The sequence below is a fragment of the Salmo trutta genome, chromosome 38 (assembly GCF_901001165.1).
Source record: "Salmo trutta chromosome 38, fSalTru1.1, whole genome shotgun sequence".
NCBI lineage: Eukaryota > Metazoa > Chordata > Actinopteri > Salmoniformes > Salmonidae > Salmo > Salmo trutta.
The window spans coordinates 2,038,718-2,063,703 of record NC_042994.1 but is presented as its reverse complement, the minus strand read 5'-3'; the positions used below and the strand labels follow the sequence as shown (position 1 = coordinate 2,063,703).

General features: G+C 43.1%; 2 protein-coding genes across 3 annotated transcripts in view; both read right to left on the bottom strand.

Moving 5' to 3' along the window:
* The window catches only part of LOC115177748 (B-cell receptor CD22-like), a 234,121-nt gene that overhangs the window by 14,466 nt on the left and 194,669 nt on the right, over positions 1-24,986 (bottom strand). The window lies entirely within an intron of this gene.
* The window catches only part of LOC115177757 (B-cell receptor CD22-like), an 82,670-nt gene that overhangs the window by 35,606 nt on the left and 22,078 nt on the right, over positions 1-24,986 (bottom strand). The window lies entirely within an intron of this gene.

Here is a 24,986-nt window from a genome sequence, read left to right as displayed (position 1 = left end):
TGTATTGTTAACAAACTATAGTTTTTACAAGTCGTTTAGGACATCTACTTTGTGCATGACACAAGTCATTTTTCCAACAATTGTTTACAGACAGATTATTTCACTTAGAATTCACTGTATCAGTCTAATGTAGACTGTTATCACAATTCCAGTGGGTCAGAAGTTTACATGCACTAAGTTGACTGTGCCTTTAAACAGCTTGGAAAATTCCAGAAAATTATGTCATGGCTTTAAAAGCTTCTGACAGGCTAATTGACATCATTTGAGTCAATTGGAGGTGTACCTGTGGATGTATTTCAAGGCCTACCTTCAAACTCAGTGCGAGAAAAAGCGTGTGCGAGCAAGGAGGCCTGCAAACCTGACTCAGTTAAACCAGCTCTGTCAGGAGGAATGGGCCAAAATTCACACAACTTATTGTGGGAAACAATAAGTTTGACCCAAGTTAAATAATTTTAAAGCAATGCTACAAAATACTAATTGAGTGTATGTAAACTTCTGACCCACCAGACATGTGATGAAAGAAATAAAAGCTGAAATAAATAATTCTCTCTACTATTATTCTGACATTTCACGTTGTTAAAATAAAATGGTGACCCTAACTGACCTAAGACGGAATCTTTACTGTAATTAAATGTCAGGAATTGTTAAAAAATCAGTTTAAATGTATTTGGCTAAGGTGTATGTAAACTTCTGACTTCAACTGTATATTCTAATGTAGCCTGTTATCCATTGGTAGTCTAATGTAGCTGTTATCCATATAGAGTCTAATGTAGCCTGTTATCCATATACAGTGGGGCAAAAAAGTATTTAGTCAGCCACCAATTGTTCAAGTTCTCCCACTTAAAAAGATGAGAGAGGCCTGTAATTTTCATCATAGGTACACGTCAACTATGACAGAAAATGAGAGAAAAAAAATCCAGAAAATCACATTGTAGGATTTTTAATGAATTTATTTGCAAATTATGGTGGAAAATAAGTATTTGGTCACCTACAAACAAGCAAGATTTCTGGCTCTCACAGACCTGTAACTTCTTCTTTAAGAGGCTCCTCTGTCCTCCACTCGTTACCTGTATTAATGGCACCTGTTTGAACTTGTTATCAGTATAAAAGACACCTGTCCACAACCTCAAACAGTCACACTCCAAACTCCACTATGGCCAAGACCAAAGAGCTGTCAAATGACACCAGAAACAAAATTGTAGACCTGCACCAGGCTGGGAAGACTGAATCTGCAATAGGTAAGCAGCTTGGTTTGAAGAAATCAACTGTGGGAGCAATTATTAGGAAATGGAAGACATACAAGACCACTGATAATCTCCCTCGATCTGGAGCTCCACGCAAGATCTCACCCCGTGGGGTCAAAATGATCACAAGAACGGTGAGCAAAAATCCCAGAACCACACGGGGGGACCTAGTGAATGACCTGCAGAGAGCTGGGACCAAAGTAACAAAGCCTACCATCAGTAACACACTACGCCGCCAGGGACTCAAATTCTGCAGTGCCAGACGTGTCCCCCTGCTTAAGCCAGTACGTCCAGGCTCGTCTGAAGTTTGCTAGAGAGCATTTGGATGATCCAGACAAGGATTGGGAGAATGTCATATGGTCAGATGAAACCAAAATAGAACCTTTTGGTAAAAACTCAACTCGTTGTGTTTGGAGGACAAAGAATGCTGAGTTGCATCCAAAGAACACCATACCTACTGTGAAGCATGGGGGTGGAAACATCATGCTTTGGGGCTGTTTTTCTGCAAAGGGACCAGGACGACTGATCCGTGTAAAGGAAAGAATGAATGGGGCCATGTATCGTGAGATTTTGAGTGAAAACCTCCTTCCATCAGCAACGGCATTGAAGATGAAACATGGCTTGGTCTTTCAGCATGACAATGATCCCAAACACACCGCCCGGGCAACAAAGGAGTGGCTTCGTAAGAAGCATTTCAAGGCACTGGAGTGGCCTAGCCAGTCTCCAGATCTCAACCCCGTAGAAAATCTTGGAGGGAGTTGAAAGTCTGTGTTGCCCAGCGACAGCCCCAAAACATCACTGCTCTAGAGGAGATCTGCATGGAGGAATGGGCCAAAATACCAGCAACAGTGTGTGAAAACCTTGTGAAGACTTACAGAAAACGTTTGACCTGTGTCATTGCCAAAAAAGGGTATATAACAAAGTATTGAGAAACTTTTGTTATTGACCAAATACTTATTTTCGACCATAATTTGCAAATAAATTCATAAAAAATCTTACAATGTGATTTTCAGGATTTTTTTTTTCTCATTTTGTCTGTCATAGTTGAAGTGTACCTATGATGAAAATTACAGGCCTCTCATCTTTTTAAGTGGGAGAAATTGCACAATTGGTGGCTGACTAACTACTTTTTTGCCCCACTGTATAGTCTAATGCAGCATGTTATCCAGATATAGTCTAATGTAGCCTGTTATCCATATATAGTCTAATGTAGCCTGCTATCCATATATAGTCTAATGTAGCCTGTTATCCATATATAGTCTAATGTAGCCTGTTATCAATATGTTTTTTTATTTTTTATTTCACTTATAATTAACAAGGTAGGCCAGTTGAGAACAAGTTTTCATTTACAACTGTGACCTGGCCAAGAATAAGCAAAGCAGTGCAACTCAAACAACAACACAGAGTTACACATGGAATAAACGAACATACAGTCAATAACACAATAGAAAAAGTCTATATACAGTGTATGAAAATGAGGTAAGATAAGGGAGGTAAGGAAATAAATAGGCCATAGTGGCGACGTAATTACAATTTATCAAATAAACACTGTAGTGATAGATGTGCAGAATATGAATGTGCAAGTAGAGATACTGGGGTGCAAAGGAGCAAAACAAAAAACCAAACAAAATAACAGTATGGAGATGAGGTAGTTGGATGGGCTATGTACAGCTGCAGTGATCTGTCAGCTGCTCTGACAGCTGGTGCTTAAGAGGCAAAATGTGACCCATTCCCATCACTCCTGATCAGCTGCATCAATGTGCTGTGGAAGGTTCCAATGATCTATACTAGAGCTCTCCCTGCTGGCAACCCAACATGCAACCTACTAGTCTAGGAAATACCAGAGTTAGTGAAACAGCTAGCACATTGTTAACATAGAGACAATACCTCTCTCATCGTCACTCAATGCCTAAATTTACCTCAACTGTATTCACATTGTACCATACCATTGTCTGTACATTATGCATTGAATCTATTCTTCCACTCCCAGAAACCTTCTCCTTTTACTCTCTGTCACGAACGTACTAGATGACCAGTTCTTATAGCACAGTTCTTATAGCACAGCCGTACCCTTATCCTACTCCTCCTTTGCTCCTCTGGTTATGTAGAGGTTAATCCAGGCCCTGCAGTGCCTAGCTTCACTCCTATTCCCCAGGCCCTCTCATTTGTTGCCTTCTGTAACCGTAAAATCCTTGGTTTCATGCATGTTAACATTAGAAGCATCCTCCCTAAGTTTTTTTTAATTCACTGCTTTAGCACACTCTGCCAACCAGGATGTCCTAGCTGTGTTTGAATCCTGGCTTAGGAAGGCCACCAAAAGCACAGAAAATTCCATCCCTAACTATAACATTTCCAGACAAGATAGAACTGCCAAAGGGTGTGGAGTTAGCCTGCAGAGTTCTGTCTTACTATCCAGGTCTGGGCCCAAACAATTTGATCTTCTACTTTTAAAAATCCACCTTTCCAGAAACAAGTCTCTCACAGTTGCCGCTTGCTATAGACCACCTTCTGCCCCCAGCTGTGCCCTGGACACCATATGTGAATTGATTGCCCCCCATCTATCTTCAGTGCTCGTGCGGTTAGGTGACCTGAACTGGGACATGCTTAATTAACACCCCGGCCATTCTACAATCTAAGCTTGATGCTCTCAATCTCACAAAAATGATCAATGAACCTATGAGGTACAACCCCAAATCCAGGCACCCTCATACATATCATCCTAACCAACTTGCCCTCCAAATACACCTCTGCTGTCTTCAACCAGGATCTCAGTGATCACTGCCTCATTGCTTGCGTCCGTAATGGGTCTGCGGTCAAACGACCACTCCTCATCACTGTCAAACGCTCCCTAAAACACTTCAGCGAGCAGGCCTTTCTAATCGACCTGGCCCGGGTATCTTGGAAGGATATTGACCTCATTCTATCAGTAAAATATGCCTGGTTATTCTTTAAAAGTGCTTTCCACACAATCTTAAATAAGCATATCCCATTAAAAAAAAATGAACACGGAACAGATATAGCCCGTGGTTCACTCCAGACCTGACTGCCCTTGACCAGCAATAAAACATCCTGTGGCATACAGCATTAGCATCAAAAAGCCCTGCGATATGCAACTTTTCAGGGAAGTTAGGAACCAATATACACAGGCAGTGAGGAAAGCAAAGGCTAGCTTTTTCAAACAGAAATTTGCATCCGGCAGCACAAACTCCAAAAAGTTCTTGGACACTGTAAAGTCCATGGAGAATAAGAGCACCTCCTCCCAGCTGCCCACTGCACTGAGGCTAGGAAACACTGTCACCACCGATAAATACACAATAATTGAGAATTTCAATAAGCATTTTTCTACGGCTGGCCATGCTTTCCAGCTGGCCACCCCTACCCTGGACAACAGCCCTGCAACCCCCATAGCTACTTGCCCAAGCTTCCCCATTTCTCCTTCACCCAAATCCAGGTAGCTGATGTTCTGAAAGAGCTGCAAAATCTGGACCCCTACAAATCAGCAGGGCTAGACAATCTGGACCCTCTCTTTCTAAAATTATCATCTGAAATTGTAGCAACCCCTATTACTAGTCTGTTCAACCTCTCTTTTGTATCGTCTGAGATCCCCAAAGATTGGAAAGCTGCCGCGGTCATCATCCTCTTCAAATTCAAAGGGGGAGACACTCTAGACCCAAACTGCTACAGACCTATATCTATCCTACCCTGCCTTTCTAAGGTCGGCAGACTCAACAGCCTTGGATTCTCAAACGACTGCCTCGCCTGGTTCATCAACTACTTCTCAGACAGAGTTCAGTGAGTCAAATCGGAGGGCCTGTTGTCCGGACCTCTGGCAGTCTCTATGGGGGTGCCACAGGGTTCAATTCTTGGGCTGACTCTTTTCTCTGTATACATCAATGATGTCACTCTTGCTGCTGGTGATTCTCTGATCCACCTCTACGCAGATGACACCATTCTATATACTTATTTTTATTTTATTTATTTCACCTTTATTTAACCAGGTAGGCTAGTTGAGAGCAAGTTCTTATTTGCGACTGCGACCTGGCCAAGATAAAGCAAAGCAGTTCGACACATACAACAACACAGAGTACCACATCGTCACGTCGGTTGAAAGGAGAGGACCAAGGTGCAGCGTGGTGAGCGTACATATTCTTTTTATTAGAAAAGATGCCGAACAAAACAATAAGCACTACCCAACAAACCGTGAAGCTAAAGGCTATGTGCCATAAACAAAGTCAACTTCCCAAAATACAAGGAGGGAAAAGGGCTACCTAAGTATGGTTCACAATCAGAGACAACGATAGACAGCTGTCTCTGATTGAGAACCATACCCGGCCAAAACATAGAAAACAACGAACATAGAAAAAGGAACATAGAATGCCCACCCTAGTCACACCCTGGCCTACCCAAAATAGTGACACACATGTAATAAACAAACATACAATCAATAATACAGTAGAAAAAAAAGAAAAAAAAGTCTATATACAGCATGTGCAAATGAGGTAGGATAAGGGATACAATCTTCGGCAAAATCATTCGCAAGGAGATTCCTGCAAAAATAGTATTCAATTAATGCATAAATTAAGTGTTTAAAACAGAATTCCATAGGCCATGGTGGCGACGTAATTACAATATAGCAATTAAACACTGGAATGGTAGAATGAGCATAAGATGAATATGCAAGTAGAGATACTGGGGTGCAAAGGAGCAAGATAAATAAATAAATACAGTATGGGGATGTGGCAGTTGAATGTTATTTTACATGGCTATTTACAGATGGGCTATGTACAGGTACAGTGATCTGTGAGCTGCTCTGACAGCTGGTGCTTAAAGCTAGTGAGGGATATATGAGTCTCCAGCTTCAGTGATTTTTGCAGTTCGTTCCAGTCATTGGCAGCAGAGAACTGGAAGGAAAGGCGACCAAAGAGGAATTGGCTTTGGGGGTGACCAGTGAGATATACCTGCTGGAGCGCGTGCTACGGGTGGGTGCTGCTATGGTGACCAGTGAGCTGAGATAAGGCGGGGCTTTACCTAGACTTGTAGATAACCTGTAGCCAGTGGGTTTGGCGATGAGTATGAAGCGAGGGCCAAGCAACGAGAGCGTACAGGTCGCAGTGGTGGGTAGTGTATGGGGTTTTGGTGACAAAACAGATGGCACTGTGATAGACTGCATCCAATTTGTTGAGTAGAGTGTTGGAGGCTATTTTATAGATAACATCGCCGAAGTCAAGGATCGGTAGGATGGACAGTTTTACGAGGGTATGTGTCACGCCCTGACCAGGTGAACTCTTCTATTTTGGTCAGGGTGTGGCATTTCTATAGTTTATTTTCTATGTTTTGGTATAGCCTTGCTTTGGGGCGTATTTCTATGTTGGGTTATGTCGATTCCCAATCAGAGACAGCTGTCGCTAGTTGCCTCTGATTGGGGAATCATATTTAAGTTTCTTTTTCCCCCACGATGTTTGTGGGTTGTTGTCTCTATTTGTTGAGCACGTAACGTATTGGCAGTTTTTTCTTGATTTTGTGTACGTGTTTTATTCAGTGTAAGAATAAACATGTGTTCGCTCCCAGCTGCGTTTTGGTCCGCTTCTTCATCACCCGACGCCAATCGTTACAGAACAACCCACCAAACCAGGACCAAGCAGCAGAGGAACGAAGAGGAAGGATGGACATGGGCCGAGTTAAGGAGGAGCATTTCCAGGGCGATGGAGGAGTTTAGGGAGACAGAGAGGCATCCCCAAGAATTTTTTAGGGGGGGGCACAAGGGCTGTTTGACGGGGCAGGAGCTGGCCGCCAGTCAACAGTCGTCGGAGCTGCCCGCCAGTCAACAGTCGTCGGAGCTGCCCGCCAGTCAACAGTCGTCGGAGCTGCCCGCCAGTCAACAGTCGTCGGAGCTGCCCGCCAGTCAACAGTCGCCGGAGTGGTCAGACTGCGCTGAACTGCCGGAGTGGCCAGACTGCGCTGAACTGCCGGAGTGGCCAGACTGCGCTGAACTGCCGGAGTGGCCAGACTGCGCTGAACTGCCGGAGTGGCCAGACTGCCCTGAACTGCCGGAGTGGCCAGACTGCCCTGAACTGCCGGAGTGGCCAGACTGCCCAGACTGTCCCGAGCTGCCAGACGTCTCCAGTCCAGTCCGGCCCGTCCCTGCTCCCCGCACCAGGTTAGTGGTGCGTGTCCCCAGTCCAGTCCGGCCCGTCCCTGCTCCCCGCACCAGGTTAGAGGTGCGTGTCCCCAGTCCAGTCCGGCCCGTCCCTGCTCCCCGCACCAGGTTAGTGGTGCGTGTCCCCAGTCCAGTCCGGCCCGTCCCTGCTCCCCGCACCAGGTTGGTGGTGCGTGTCCCCAGGCCAGTCCGGCCCGTCCCTGCTCCCCACACCAGGTTGGTGGTGCGTGTCCCCGGTCCTGTCCGGCCCGTCCCTGTCCCCCGCACCAGGCCCACGGCGCGTGTCCACAGTCCGGCACGGCCTGTGTCCGGTCCACCGGTGACCAGTCCTGTTCCGGTCGGTGGCTCCGCTCCGGAGCCTGAGCATGCCGCTCCACCGTGGTCCAGTCCGGGCCAGAGGGGTAGGGCTAGGGTGGAGGCAGGGGGAGAAACACGCCCGGGGCCAGAGCCTCCACCGAGGGTGAGGCGCCCACCCGGGTCCCCCCCCTAATAGACTTTAGGTTGGTGCGCCGGGAGTACGCACCGTTGGAGGGGGGGTACTGTCACGCCCTGACCAGGTGTGTTGGAGGCTATTTTATAGATAACATCGCCGAAGTCAAGGATCGGTAGGATGGACAGTTTTACGAGGGTATGTGTCACGCCCTGACCAGGTGAACTCTTCTATTTTGGTCAGGGTGTGGCATTTCTATAGTTTATTTTCTATGTTTTGGTATAGCCTTGCTTTGGGGCGTATTTCTATGTTGGGTTATGTCGATTCCCAATCAGAGACAGCTGTCGCTAGTTGCCTCTGATTGGGGAATCATATTTAAGTTTCTTTTTCCCCCACGATATTTGTGGGTTGTTGTCTCTTTTTGTTGAGCACGTAACGTATTGGCAGTTTTTTCTTGATTTTGTGTACGTGTTTTATTCAGTGTAAGAATAAACATGTGTTCGCTCCCAGCTGCGTTTTGGTCCGCTTCTTCATCACCCGACGCCAATCGTTACAGTATGTTTGGCAGCGTAAGTGAATGATGCTTTGTTGCGATATAGGAAGCTGATTCTAGATTTAATTTTGGATTGGAGATGCTTAATGTGAGTCTGGAAGGAGAGTTTACAGTCCAACCAGACACCTAGGTATTTGTAGTTGTCCACGTATTCTAAGTCAGCGCCGTCCAGAGTAGTGATGCTGGACGGGCGGGCAGGTGCGGGCAGTGATCGATTGAATAGCATGCATTTAGTTTTACTTGCATTTATGAGCAGTTGGAGGCCACGGAAGGAGAGTTGTATGGCATTGAAGCTTGTCTGGAGGTTAGTTAACACAGTGTCCAAAGAGGGGCCAGAAGTATACAGAATGGTGTTGTCTGCGTAGAGGTGGATCAGAGAATCACCAGCAGCAAGAGCGACATCATTGATGTATACAGAGAAGAGAGTCGGCCCAAGATTTAAACCCTGTGGCACCCCCATAGAGACTGCTAGATGTCCGGACAATGAATGCCATTGCTCAATTTTGTCTGGCAGCAATACAAAGTAAATAATTTTAACACATCAAGCTCCCGAATGACACAGCTGTCTAAGGCACTGCATCTCAGTGCCAGAGGCGTCACTACAGACCCTGGTTCAATCCCGGGCTGTATCACAATCGACCGTGATTGGGAGTCCCATAGGGCAGCGCAAAATTAGTCCAGCTTCATCCGGGTTTGGCAGGGTAGGCTATCATTTTAAAATAAGAATTTGTTCTTAAAACCTGTTGGGCTAGGGGGCAGTATTTGCACGGCCGGATAAAATACGTACCCGATTTAAACTGGTTACTTCTCGAGAATATGCATATAATTAGTAGTTTTGGGTAGAAAACACTCTAAAGTTTCTAAAACTGTTTGAATGGTGTCTGTGAGTATAACAGAACTAATATGGCAGGCCAAAACCTGAGAAGATTCCATACAGGAAGTGCCCTGTCTGACAATTTGTTTTCCTTCTATTGCATCTCTATCGAAAATACAGCATCTGTGCTGTAACGTGACATTTTCTAAGGCTTCCATTGGCTATCTAAAGCCGCCAGAAAGTGGAATGGGGTGTCTGCTGTCTCTGGGCAAAGAACAGCAGCAGAATTTGTAAGTGGTCAGCCTGGGGACAGTGAGACTGAGATGCACGTTCACGAGACTACTCAATTTTTTTCTTTCAGCCTTTGAATGAATATAACGTTGCCCGGTTGGAATATTATCGCCATTTTACAAGAAAAATAGCATCAAAATAGATTTTAAACAGTGTTTGACATGCTTCTAATTACGGTAATGGAATATTTTGACATTTTTTGTCACGAAATGCGCTCGCACGTCACCCTTCGGACAGTGACCTGAACGCACGAACAAAACAGAGCTATTTGAATATAACTATGGATTATTTGGAACCAAAACAACATTTGTTGTTGAAGTAGAAGTCCTGGGAGTGCATTCTGATGAAGAACAGCAAAGGTAATCCAATTTTTCTAATAGTAATTCTGAGTTTAGTGAGCCCCAAACTTGGTGTGTGTCAAAATAGCTAGCCGTGATGGCCGAGCTATGTACTCAGAATATTGCAAAATGTGCTTTCGCCGAAAAGCTATTTTCATATCTGACACCGCGATTGCATAAAGGAGTTCTGTATCTATATTTCTTAAAATAATTGTTATGTAATTTGTCAACGTTTATCATGAGTAATTTAGTAAATTCACCGGAAGTTTTCGGTGGGTATGCTAGTTCTGAACATCACATGCTAATGTAAAAAAACTGGTTTTTGATACAAATATGAACTTGATTGAACAAAACATGCATGTATTGTATAACATAATGTTCTAGGAGTGTCATCTGATGAAGATTATCAAAGGTTAGTGCTGCATTTAGCTGTGGTTTTGGTTTTTGTGACACATATGCTTGCTTTGAAAATGGCTGTTTGATTATTTTTGGCAGGGTACTCTCCTGACATAAAGCGTCCCACCTAGCCATAGAAGTTAACTGACTCATCCCCATATTGTTTTTATTTACTTTTCTGCTCTTTTGCACACCAGTATCTCTAATTGCACATCAACATCTGCTCATGTATCACTCCAGTGTTAATCTGCTAAATTGTAATTGCTTCACTACTATGGCCTATTTATTACCTACATCCTCTCGCCATTTGCACACACTGTATATAGACTTTCTTTTTTTCCATTGTGCTATTGATTATACGCTTGTTTAGTCCATGTGTAACTCTGTGTTGTTGTTTGTGTCGCACTGCTTTGCTTTATCTTGGCCAGGTCGCAGTTGTAAATGAGAACTTGTTCTCAACTAACTTACCTGGTTAAATAAAGGTGAAATAAAATAAATAAAATGGTGGCAAAAATTGCTGTAATAATGTGTATCTTGTGTATCTATGCATTTAAATGAAGTCTGTTATGTTTACCCAGTGTATCTACGCATTTAACCCTCCTGTTGTGTTCATTGCATGTTCATTCATTCTGTGTTCCCGGTCCAAAATGACCGACCCATTATAGCTGATTATAAATCCATAATAATGCATATATTATCGCCTAATGTTGTATTAGATCTTTTTATCAACTTAAGTTCTTGTGAACATTACAAGTTTTGAACTTCTATTTGCTATTTATGGCCTGTAGGAATCATTGACCTGAGCTCATACAACTTGTTTTTGAGTAAAAAAGCATAATGTATGGATTATTTTGACTTTAACAAATACTAAGATGAAACATATTGTGCTATTTATCACAGACTACTTTGTGTAAAAGTTTAATAAGGACTCTCGCCTCCTCACCAGTGTCATGATCAAAGATATGATCAAGAGCCTCACACACAGTAAATCGTTTGGTCATTGTGCTGCCACAGAATGAATTGTGAGTAAGGCCTCAAAAAATCTTTATATACCAGAGCTGCATGAAAAGTTATATATTATTGAAACAATGTTGTGACTGTTTGTGAGAATGCCAACAGGTGTGTTTCGCGTGGGGAAAGATTCTATTGGGGAAAGGTTCCCGTGGGGGTTGCCATGGAAGCCAAGAAGGGGAGTGAGGTGTGTGTGTGTATGTTCAAACAAACACATTTGGGGGTCTGGGAGAGGAAGTGTGTCCATCTGATGAATGGTTATGTGCCTGAACTCAATTTTATACACTAATTATAGTCTCACCCATTCATTTCTAATGACTGGTCATTTTTGACCGGGAACACCACAGGTGTACAAAAGTTAAATAAAACACCCAAAATGTAATGAAAATCATCAAAATATATTTTGTGTGTTCAGATGCCCTGTGTGGACAAAGTCATGGAACCTTATGACAATCATATTAAATGTAATACATTTTTCAGAGAGAACTTGTTGTCATAAATGTTGAAGCCGTGTTGAAGAGACCAAACTGCATGCGGAATGTGGATACTCATCTTTTAATATAATTAAGTAAAGTATACACAGAGAACAATAAACACTCACGACAATAAACACTCTCCTTACGGCCAAAACGAATAGCAGTGTTAACTCAACCACCCACAACCCCAAGTGACAAACATACTCCTAATTATATGACTCCCAATCAGGAACAACGATCACCAGCTGTCCCTGATCGGGAGCCACACAGACACACATAGAAATACAACACCCAGAACACACATACACAGACATACTCTGCCACGTCCTGACCAAAACTACACAACAACACCCTCTGCTGGTCAGGACGTGACACTTGTAAATCGGTCCAATTCGACCGGAACACAGCAGGAGGGTTAAAGGGTAATGGCAACACTTTAGGAAGTGAATCTAAGCAAAGAGGTGTATTCAATCCACTAATAATAAACATGTACATTTAACATAAAAACATCTCTATATTTGGTATTTTGATCGTAGACAAGTGTTTTGTGTAACCCCCCCAGAAAATAACGTTAACAAGCAACTCAACTGCAACTAAAATTGCAACACAGTTTCTCCGTGTATATAGCCTCGCTCTTGTTATTTTGCTGCTGCTCATTAATTATTTGTTACTTTTATTTCTTATTTTTCATTAGGTATTTTTCATAAAACTGCATTGTTGGTTAAGGGCTTGTAAGTAAGCATTTGACTGTAAGGTCACCTGTTGTATTCGGCGCTTGTGATAAATAACATTTGATTTGATATTGTTGACTGATTTCTTTTTTGTAATGTTTTGTTAGCTCCACCTCATTTAGCTAGACCGAAGTTGACATAGCTAATGGTTGCTAAGCAATGAACCTGAGAGCTCAGAATCACAATCATCACAGTCCGAGCCAAGATATACTATCGATCACTTTGGGGGAGCGGGATGGTGTTCCGAAAATGGAGATGTATCAGGCCATTCAACAGCGAATTCAAATGTACCCCCATCCATAAAGGGAATCAGAGTGGAATTGTTTTTCCACAGATTTTTTTGACCCGTTTCAATGGATGTGCTACCTTGTCCCGGTTCTACTGTTTCGACTCTCTCTCTCTCAACCTATTAATGCTCAGCTATGAAAAGCCAACTGACATTTCCTGAGGTGTTGAACTGTTGCACCCTCTACACCCACTGTGGTTATTATTTTGATGTAAAAAGGGCTTTTGAAAAATGTATTTGATTGTTTGCTATGCTGGATGCTGTGTATTCAGTAACTGTCTGAGTGATGGGACATTTTTATAGTATCTGTAACATATTTTGGTGTGTATTTAATCTGCATCTTAAATTCTTAAAGTGGCAATCAGCAGTATAAACAATAACACAGTTTCTCCCTGATCCTCTTTTGGTAAAAATCTGAGGGAAGGGGCTGGAGAAATGTAACCAATCTCAAATTCATAGACAGAGCTATAGATGCAAGGACTGAACATCCATGATATCAAAATTGTAATCCTGTTTCTGTGATCTGTTTCCACTACAATGTACCCAGTTCGCTTTGGATACAGGCATCTGCTAAATGGTATATTAATGTCTACTTTGACTTTGCCAACTTGCTGCCCAGTGTAGTTACCCTTCCTTTCCAATAGATAGAAGCCAAAACAAGTTAAAGTCACTAATCTAGCAACAGGGACACGGGATTGAAAGTAGTTTTATCTTCAAAGCAAGTTTATCTGGTTAACCTGTTGTTATAGTGGACAAACTAACTAATACTATTTTTAGATAAGACACAGGCATTGGGTCTATGACTTGAAAGAAATGACCATGTGGTTGTCATGTTGTGTTGCTGCCATGCTATGTTGTTGTCTTAGGTCTCTCTTTATGTAGTGTTGTGTTGTTTCTCTTGTCGTGATGTGTGTTCTGTCCTATATATTAATTTTATGTTTTGTATTTTTAATCCCTGCCACAGTCCCCGTAGGAGGGCTTTTGCCTTTTGGTAGGCCGTCATTGTAAATAAGAATTTGTTCTTAACTGACTTGACTAGTTAAATAAAGGTTAAATAAAATAGAATAAATATGAAATTAACTTTGACTTTGCTTCTGGGTATGTGCGCTTTATGGAAGAAACGACACACGCAGGAATGAGACACCGTACACCTCGTCCAATTCTCCCTTGTGCCCATAGGTTGAACAGGCGATAAACTGCCAGCCTGTATGCTCTGCAAACAAAATCATAAGAAAAGTTAGTCTGATACCGAAACTAAATCACAATGTATTATAATGAGCACGCCCCATTATTGGTTAGAATGAGATTTTATGAATCATGATGCCGTCTGCGATTCCAGCTCCGGTCGTCTAATCTAAAGGGCTTACCACTGCGCCAAACAGCACTGGTGATAACCATTGTTATAGAATGCTGATTATATATTTTGAGCACCTACCCACTACTGATATGAACCTTGAAGCAACATTTTACCAATTTTTTAACTGGCATATCGGCTGCAGACTGGTCGAGTAACCAGGAAGTCCTTCATAAGATTAGTGGCACGTCCAATAAATACATCACCATCAGACAGACTGACAGGAACCTCTGACTGGATGTAATACAGCCACCATCCACTGGGATTTTGTGCTGCATCACCACCATCTCTCTACAACACACACACTTATACTCTAGCCATTATCTGGCAGCATCCCCACTCACACCAGTTTGGGTCACCGCTACGCCGACCCTCTAGCTGAGGTATTTCAGGCGGTATATCTCTGTTGTTACTGTTACTACAATGAACTCTTTGATCGGGGGCAACGATCGGCTAAATCATGAACGACTCTAGTAGGTTTAACTAACATTAATTCCTTCTCTGTAATAAACTCATTCTCAGACTCGGAGCTACTCTGTAAATTCAGCCATTTTTGGGAGTTCCAACATGTTCTCTCCTGCCAGTGACTCAACAATATCAATATGGAGATTTACAGTTCCAGTTAGCTGGCGTTCTAAATCCTGGTGTTTACATTCCCCTTTAACTAAAGTCATATTATGTACTTATGAGACTTGCACCCTCTGCTAGAACACGTCCTCTTTGTCTACGTGACTGACCTTTGGTTTTGGACTTACAAAGTGCTGTTATTCCATATTTAGCAGTAGACTGAACTAAGTTGTATTGTGAATTTTTCAATACATATGTGGCAATTATTTATTTCAGAAGGAGCCAGCAAAACTAGTGTACGTGTATATGCTCTAGGTCATTGGACACCATTAGACATGCACATGGTTATTCTTGTAACTGTTATGCAAACTATGGTTACACCTCTTGGGTTTTTTCCAGAACAGGGGTTCCCCTTTCAGTGGAGTCAGCAGGATGTCATGTATTGGTTAATCCTGTAGAGTGCCAAGGTCTGTTGCTATGGTCCTACATGTATGAAACTATTTATGTGACTACAGATTGCATGTCCTAATATGAAGGCAATATGATAACGGTGGCTAAATGCCAGAGGGGATGAGCCATTAAGAGGAGTTACTGTGAGTATGACGTAAGGAGGACAAATGTATAAAACGTGTGTGCCAAGACTGGAAGGCAGTTGTATTCATGAACCAGCTCGGCTTTTATTATGAAGTAATAAAAAGTCTATTTGAACTCACATGCTCCGGTATTTGTGAAATATAATTGACCAAATATTTCCACTACATAAATGGCGAGCTTGCCAGGAGTGGCAAAAAGGGACCAGAGACAGTGAAAAGCTGCATCTGTGAATGGACTTCCTGGACGGACTGCACAAAACACAAGGGGCTGCTTGTGAAGACGGTAAACAGAGTTCTTACCTATAATAGTAGAGTTCTTGTGTGGTCTGCTCTAGGAACTTGTTTTCAGAGGTAGGTCACCATAGGTCTCTCCAAATTTGACGAACCAAAGAAATATTGGGAGCTTTTGAGTTCAATGAAATGCATGCAAAATATTGTGGGTATAATAAGAAGCTTTTGAGGGTTGCAACCCTGAATATAAGTATAGTAATTGGTGTGTGGCCATTGGAGAGGGAGAGTTGTGTGCACTGTCTATTTTGACTGGCTCAGTTGAGTGGGGTTATTCATCTGATTTGTTTCGACGGTTCATCTGACCAGTTGTTCAGTCTAAGTTGTGACTATGTTGTCTCATTTCATATGGCCAGGATATATTTGATTAGACCTGTGTGAGTTGCGAGCAGACGCAGCCCATTTGTCTGATTCAATTGGTCCTTGTCAGCGGGTCTTTCAATTCGTCTGGCTCACGCAGTCGTTCAGCTCGGGTGGGGGATCTGTCTCGTTCAGGTTATCTATCTGCCCTGTTGAACTGTTCTGTTCAATCTAGTTTAAGGTGACAATTGTCCATTTGCATGGTCGAATAAAATTAAATATAAATCCTGTAATACTGCTTATCGTTTATGTAAATTGATAAGGTCCGCTTGGATGGGTAAACATCCTGTGTAATATTGCCTTTTCTGTCGCACCCTGACCTGAGAGAGCCGTTTTTCTCTGTTTAGTTAGGTCAGGGTGTGATATGTGGTGGGCATTCTATGTATTTTATTTCTATGTTTTGGCCAGGTATGGTTTCCAATCAGAGGCAGCTGTCTATCGTTGTCTCTGATTGGGAACCATACTTAGGCAGCCCTTTTTCCCTCCTTGAGTTGTGGGATCTTGTTTTTGTGTAGCTGCCTTTGAGTAGCCCCAGAACATCACATTTCTTTCTGTTTATCCTGTTTATTGTTTTGTTCTGTTCTGTTTCACTTCTAAATAAAGGATGTGGAGTTACCGGCACGCTGCACCTTGGCTTATTTATGACAGGGAGTTCGAGGACAGTGATTGTGACAGAAGATCCCAACACAAGAAAGCCAAACAGCGTGCGCTTGCTGGGTAGACAAGCTGGACCGGGGAGAACCAACATCAAGGGAAGCACGAGAGGCATCCCCCCCAAAAAATTTAGGGGGGGGGCACACGGGAGTTTGGCAGAGTCAGGGTGGAGACCTGAGCCAACTCCCCGTGCTTACCGTGGGGAGCGAGTGACGGGGCAAGCACTGTGTTATGCGGTGATGCGCACTGTGTCGCCAGTGCGCACTCACAGACCGGTGCGATCTGTGCCCGCGCCCTGCAGTTGTCGAGCTGGGTTGAGCATCCAGCAAAGACGGGGGGTGCCAGCCATACGCTCCAGACCTCCAGCGCGTCTCCACGGCCCAGTATATCCTGCGCCTGCTTTGGCAACTCGAACCTTCAGCTCCCTCCACAGATTTTCTATGGGATTAAGGTATGGAGACTGGCTAGGCCACTCCAGGACCTTAATGTGCTTCTTCTTGAGCCACTCCTTTGTTGCCTTGGCCGTGTGTTTTGGGTCATTATCATGCTGGAATACCCACCCACGACCCATTTTCAATGCCCTGGCTGTGGGAAGGAGGTTCTCAACCAAGATTTGACGGTACATGGCCCCGTCCATCGTCCCTTTGATGCGGTGAAGTTGTCCTGTCCCCTTAGCAGAAAAACACCACCAAAGCATAATGTTTCCACCTCCATGTTTGACGGTGGGCATGGTGTTCTTGGGGTCATAGACAGCATTCCTCCTCCTCCAAACACGGCGAGTTGAGTTGATGCTAAAGAGCTCCATTTTAGTCTCATCTGACCACAACACTTTCACCCAGTTGTCCTCTGAATCATTCAGATGTTCATTGGCAAAGTTCAGATGGGCATGTATATATTTGCTTTCTTGAGCAGGGGGACCTTGCAGGTGCTGCAGGATTTCAGTCCTTCACGGCGTAGTATGTTACCAATTGTTTTCTTGGTGACTATGGTCCCAGCTGCCTTGAGATCATTGACAAGATCCTCCCATGTAGTTCTGGGCTGATTCCTCACCGTTCTCATGATCATTGCAACTCCACGAGGTGAGATCTTGCATGGAGCCCCAGGCCGAGGGAGATTGACAGTTCTTTTGTGTTTCTTTCATTTGCGAATAATCGCCCCAACTGTTGTCACCTTCTCACCAAGCTGCTTGGCGATGGTCTTATGGCCCATTCCAGCCTTGTGTAGGTCTACAATCTTGTCCCTGACATCCTTGTAGAGCTCTTTGGTCTTGTCCGTGGTGGAGAGTTTGGAATCTGATTGATTGATTGCTTCTGTGGACAGGTGTCTTTTATACAGGTAACAATCTGAGATTAGGAGCGCTCACTTTAAGAGTCTGCGCCTAATCTCAGTTTGTTACCTGTATAAAAGACACCTGGGAGCCAGAAATCTTTCTGATTGAGAGGGGGTCAAATACTTATTTCCCTCATTAAAATGCAAATCAATTTATAACATCTTTGACATGCGTTTTTCTGGATTTTTTGTTGTTATTCTGTCTCTCACTGTTCAAATAAACCTACCATTAAAATTATAGACTGATGATTTCTTTGTCAGTGGGCAAACGTACAAAATCAGCAGGGGATCAAATACTTTTTTCCCTCACTGTATATATACTCGCTACTGTTTTAGCCTCGCTACGGTTATTTTTCAGTGTCTTTTTTACTGTTGTTTTTATTTCTTTACATACCTATTGTTCACCTAATACCTTTTTTTTTACTTCGAAATTGCACTGTTGGTTAGAGCCTGTAAGTAAGCATTTCACTGTAAGGTCTACAGCTGTTGTATTCGGCGCGCATGACAAATAAACTTTGATTTGATAGTGATGAGCTTTGTGGGAAATATGGTGTTGAACGCTGAGCTGTAGTCAATGAACAGCATTCTCACATAGGTGATCCTTTTGTGCAGGTGGGAAAGGGCAGTGTGGAGTACGATTGAGATTGCGTTGTTTGTGGATCTGTTGCGGCGGAATGCAAATTGGAGTGGGTCTCGGGTTTCCGAGATGTTGGTGTTGATATGAGCCATGACCAGCCTTTCATAGCACTTCATGCTACCAACGTGAGTGCTACGGGGCGGTACCCTCCAATCTCGTCATTAAGATCCTGGGTCTCGACCCATCCTGTGCAACTGGGTCCTGGACTTTCTGACGGGCCGCCCCCAGGTGGTGAAGAAAATAAACTATCTCTAACCCGCTGGTTCTCAACACCGGGGCCCTACAAGGGTGTGTTCTCAACCTATGACTGCGTGGTCATGCACGCTTCCAACTCAATCATCAAGTTTGCAGACGACACTACAGTGGTAGGCTTGATGACCACCAACGACGAGACGGCCTACAGGGAGGAGGTGAGGGCCCCCGGAGTGTGGTGTCAGGAAAATAACCTCTCACTCATCGTCAACAAAACAAAGGAGATGATCGTGGACTTCAGGAAACAGCAGAGGGAACACCCCCCCACCCACATCGACAGGACAGTAGTGGAGAAGGTGAAAAGTTTTAACTTCTTCGGGATCGGTGTCCAACTAAGTGTATGTAAACTTCCGACTTCAATTGTATGTCCTCTGATGTGAAATACAAGATTTGTTATTTTTCTGTTACATACCACTACTATGCCTGTATTACTGCCCTTAATAAGGTAATTAAAGTTATCTACAGTTGAAGTTGGAAGTTTACATACACTTAGGTTGGAGTCATTATTAAAACTCATTAATCAACCACTCCACAAATTTCTTGTTAACAAACTATAGTTTTGGCAAGTCGGTTAGGACATCTACTTTGTGCATAACACAAGTAATTTTTCCAACAATTGTTTACAGACAGATTATTTCACTTTTAACTCCCTGTATAATTCTCTGACCCATTCCAGTGGGTCAGACGTGAAAATTATGTGGATATATTGAAGCAACATCTCAAGACATCAGTCAGGAAGTTAAAGCTTGGTCGCAAATGGGTCTTCCAAAGACTGTGCTTTTAAAAAGCTTGGAAAATTCCAGAAAATTATGTCATGGCTTTAGAAGCTTCCGATAGGCTAATTGACATAATTTGAGTCAATTTGAGGTGTACCTGTGGATGCATTTCAAGGCCTACCTTCAAACTCAGTGCCTCTTTGCATGACATCATGGGAAAATCAAAAGAAATCAGCCAAGACCTCAGAAAATAAATTATAGAACTCCACAAGCTTGGTTCATCCTTGGGAGTAATTTCCAAACGCCTGAAGGTACCACGTTCATCTTTACAAAGAATAGTACGCAAGTGTGAACACCATGGGACCACGCAGCCGTCATACCACTCAGGAAGGAGACGCGTTCTGTCTCCTAGAGATGAACATACTTTGGTGCAAAAAGTGCAAATCAATCCCAGAACAACAGCAAAGGACCATGTGAAGATGCTGGAGGAAACAGGTACGAAAGTATCTACCTCCACAGTAAAACGAGTCCTATATCGACATAACCTGAAAGGCCGCTCAGCAAGGAAGAAGCCACTGCTCCAAAACTGCCATAAAAAAGCCAGACTACGGTTTGCAACTGCACATGGGGACAAAGACCGTACTTTTTGGAGAAATATCCTCTGGTCTGATGAAACAAAAATAGAACTGTTTGGCCATAATTACCATCGTTATGTTTGGAGGGAAAAGGGGGTGGCTTGCAAGCCGAAGAACACCATCCCAACCGTGAAGCATGGGGGTGGTAGCATCATGTTTGGGGGCTGCTTTGCTGCAAGAGGGACTGGTGCACTTCACAAAATAGATGGCATCATGAGGGAAGGAAAATTATGTGGATATATTGAAGCAACATCTCAAGACATCAGTCAGGAAGTTAAAGCTTGGTCGCAAATGGGTCTTCCAAATGGACAATGACCCCAAGCATACTTCCAAAGTTGTGGCAAAATGGCTTAAGGACAACAAAGTCAAGGTATTGGAGTGGCCATCACAAAGCCCTGACCTCAATCCTATAGAACATTAGTGGGCAGAACGGAAAAAGCGTGTGCGAGCAAGGAGTACTGCAAACCTGACTCAGTTACATCAGCTCTGTCAGGAGGAATGGGCCAAAATTCAACTTATTTTGGGAAGCTTGTGGAAGGCTACCCGAAACATTTAAGAAGCTGATGGAGAGATGCTTCCTTTCTCGACTCGCCTTTAAAGTTGGCTGCAATGCCTAACACGCCTAAATGTATATGCTTGACAACCAATGATTACATTCATTATTAAAATAACTGTCTACTGTACTGTGGAATACCTGTATGAATTCATCTTTAAGATTTTCAAGATAACAGACAATTAAGAATGACAGGCTAAACTAATATTTTGCCGCCCAAAATATTTGTATTTATTGTCATAAACTGTGAGATTATTTACAACGTAATGCATGAATGACACTGAATCACACTCTATATAATATAGATAATGAATAATTTGACAATAAAACAAGCTTGATTATGGTATAAGCATTCCTTTTCATGAATGTCTTTGCGCAATAATGTCTAACAGCAATACAAAGTAGATCATTTGTACATATCAAGAGCACATTGGTCCAAGAGCAATACACATTAAAAAGCTGTTATCAAGATTATCCATATTTGTCACTAAGAGAAGTACATTAGCTAATCAAAAAATCTGGAAATGGCAAAATCCCATAGAAAAGAGCAGAATCATAATCTATCAAATTTTTTATCAATCTACAAATTCTCATTCCTTAATTATAATTATCTCCAGCATTTACTTAATTACTAATGCTCTGGAAAACCTTCTAGATATGATAGCAATATGACAGCAGGAGAATAGAGGTGTAAGGCCTAGCTTTGGTTTGGTGCAGAAGATCTACAGTCCATGTTCTTTGGTGGATCTCTTCAGGACATTTTCTGTGGTGGTTTTCTGTAGTCCATGTTCAGTGGTGGTTCTCATTAGTCCAGATTCCGTGGTGGTTCTCTGCAGTCCAGATTCCGTGGTGGTTCTCTGCAGTCCAGATTCCGTGGTGGTTCTCTGCAGTCCAGATTCCGTGGTGGTTCTCTGCAGTCCAGATTCCGTGGTGGTTCTTTTCAGTTCTCATAATCAGAGGGCTCAGCATCTATAATTCTGTTAATTTTTTTATTTAACGAGGCAAGTCAAACTCTTATTTACAATGACGGCCTACACCGGCCAAACTCGAACGATGCTGGGCCAATTGTGCACCGCCCTATGGAACTCCCAATCACTGCCGGTTGTGACTAAGAGATGCAGTGCCTTAGACTGCTGCGCCACTCGGGAGCCCAATCTGAGGGGCTGTGTCACTGGGGGAGCCCCTCCCATTCTGAAAGAAGACACACTGAATGAGCACTTTGCATAATTTTTATGGACACCCTGCCACACACAAATACACACACAAACTCACTGCCAGGGTGTCATACTCTGGTGACCTGGTCTTCATGTTCAGAGGTGTGTACATCTCACTGTTAGGATCAGGATGGACACTCTGTGGAGAGAGAGAGAGAGGGAGGCAGAGCGGGACGGAGGGAAGGAGGCAGGGAGGGAGGTTAAGGGAATGTATTGTCACGTCTGCTTCTGCGCCTCCCCTCCCCTCCGGCGTACGAGGTCACCAGAGTACTAACCACCGGTCCTGGGATTCATCATTACGTACACCTGGCACTCATTATTACACGCACCTGTGAATCATTATGATTCACACCTGGACTCCATTACCTTCATTTCCTCCCCTTAATATGTCACTCTACCATGTTCACTCACTAGTTGGTATTGTTCTTGTGTATCGGCGTACTGCCTTATGTTAGTGTTGTGTCCTTGGTTTTGTTGTTTTATTAAAAGGTTTAATCTGCACCTGCTTCCGCCCCATCATTACATGTATGGGCTCTTTGAGACACGACTCACTCTATAATGTTCTCTAAACACATTCAGGTACTGTATAAAACCAAACACACTCACATTAATTCATTATGAGACTTACTGCCAGAGTGTCATAGTCAGGGGACATGGTCTTTATGTTCAGACCTGTGTATGTGTCAATGTTATGGTCAGGATGCACACTCTGTAGAGAGAGAGTGGTGACAAGGTAACAGTTAAAATAGTATGAAAGAGACGGTCTTAACACAGTAAATTAATGCTGGAGGTTGAGAAGTAACTCATGTATCACCTGTGTGACCGCTGTGTCATCACTTCCTCCTGTGGCTCTCCTGTCAAGAGGGAGAGAGTGAGTTCTGCTCTCTACTGATCTTTAGTGGAAGTTTATGTTAAAAACACAATTTTGCATTTAAGAGCTTTGGGCCAGTAACCAAAATGTCACTGGTTCGAATCCCCAGCCGACTTGGTAACAAAAGCTCTCGATGTGCCCTTGTACAAGGCACTTAACCTTAAATGCTCCAGTAAGTTGCCATAGATAAGAGCATCGCTAAATTACTCAAATGTAAGTGTAGATTGACTGAATGAATTTAAAAACAAATCAGAGTACTAAGGTGTAATAATCATAATAATATGCGTTTGAACTCACCTGAACCACAAGAAGCCAATGAGACAGGTTATGACAACCAGAACAACTGTGATTCCTACAGCTTCAGTCATAAGTGAGGTTTGTTTCCCTATAATGAAATATGGATATTATGAGTACATAGCATGATATAATAAACTAAATATAAACTTAAATACGGCACATTAAAGACAAGACTCTCGTTAATCTAACCACACTGTCCGATTTCAAAAAGGCTTTACAGCGAAAGCAAAACATTAGATTATGTCAGCAGAGTACCCAGACAGAAATAATCAGACACCCATTTTTCAAGCTAGCATATCATGTCACAAAAAACAAAACCACAGCTAAATGCAGCACTAACCTTTGATTATCTTCATCAGATGACACACCTAGGACATTATGTTATACAATACATGCATGTCTGTTCAATCAAGTTCATATTTATATCAAAAACCAGCTTTTTACATTAGCATGTGACGTTCAGAACTAGCATTCCCACCGAATACTTCCGGTGAATTTACTAAATTACTCACGATAAACGTTCACAAAAAGCATAACAATTATTTTAAGAATTATAGATACAGAACTCCTCTATGCACTCGATATGTCCAATTTTAAAATAGCTTTTCGGATGAAGCACATTTTGCAATATTCTAAGTACATAGCCCGGCATCACAGGGCTAGCTATTTAGACACCCAACCAGTTTAGCCTTCACCAAAATCACATTTCCTATAAGAAAAATGGTCTTACCTTTCCTGTTCTTCGTCAGAATGCACTCCCAGGACTTCTACTTCAATAACAAATGTTGGTTTGGTCCCAAATAATCCATCGTTATATCCAAAGCAGCAACGCCAGGTGGACTGGGAACAGCAAGGAGTCATCTTGCCAGGTAGTCTTGAGGCATTGTCCTAGTGCCCAGGTCCTCCAAGAGAGAGAAAGAGAGAGAGAAAGAGAGAATTAGAGAGAGCATACTTAAATTCACACAGGACACCGGATAAGACAGGAGAAATACTCCAGATATAACAGACTGACCCTAGCCCCCCGACACAAACTACTGCAGCATAAATACTGGAGGCTGAGACAGGATGGGTCAGGAAACACTGTGGGCCCATCCGATGAGACCCCCAGACAGGGCCAAACAGGCAGGATATAACCCCACCCACTTTGCCAAAGCACAGCCCCCACACCACTAGAGGGATATCTTCAACCACCGACTTACTATCCTGAGACAAGGCCAAGTATTGCCAACAAGATCTCTGCCACGGCATAACCCAAGGGGGGGCGCCATCCCAGACAGGAAGACTACGTCAGTGACTCAACCCACTCAAGTGACGCACCCCTCCTAAGGACGGCATGGAAGAGCACCAGTAAGCCAGTGACTAAGCCCCTGTAATAGGGTTAGAGGCAGAGAATCCCAGTGGAGAGAGGAACCGGCCAGGCAGAGACAGCAAGGGCCTTTCCGTTCACCTTCAGCGTACGTGTAGGTATGTACGGCAGGACCAAATCAGAAAGATAGGTAGGAGCAAGCCCATGTAATGCTTTGTAGGTTAGCAGTAAAACCTTGAAATCAGCCCTTGCCTTAACAGGAAGCCAGTGTAGGGAGGCTAGCACTGGAGTAATATGATCACATTTTTTGGTTCTAGTCAAGATTCTAGCAGCCATATTTAGTACTAACTGAAGTTTATTTTGTGCTTTATCCGGGTAGCCGGAAAGTATAGCATTGCAGTAGTCTAACCTAGAAGTGACAAAGCATGGATACATTTTTCTGCATCATTTTGACAGAGAAATTCTGATTTTTGCAATGTTAAGAAGATTGAAAAAAGCTGTCCTTGAAACATTCTTGATATGTTTGTCAAAAGAGAGCTCAGGGTCCAGGGTAACACCGAGGTCCTTCAGTTTTATTTGAGACGACTGTACAACCATCAAGATTAATTGTCAAATTCAACAGAAGATCTTTGT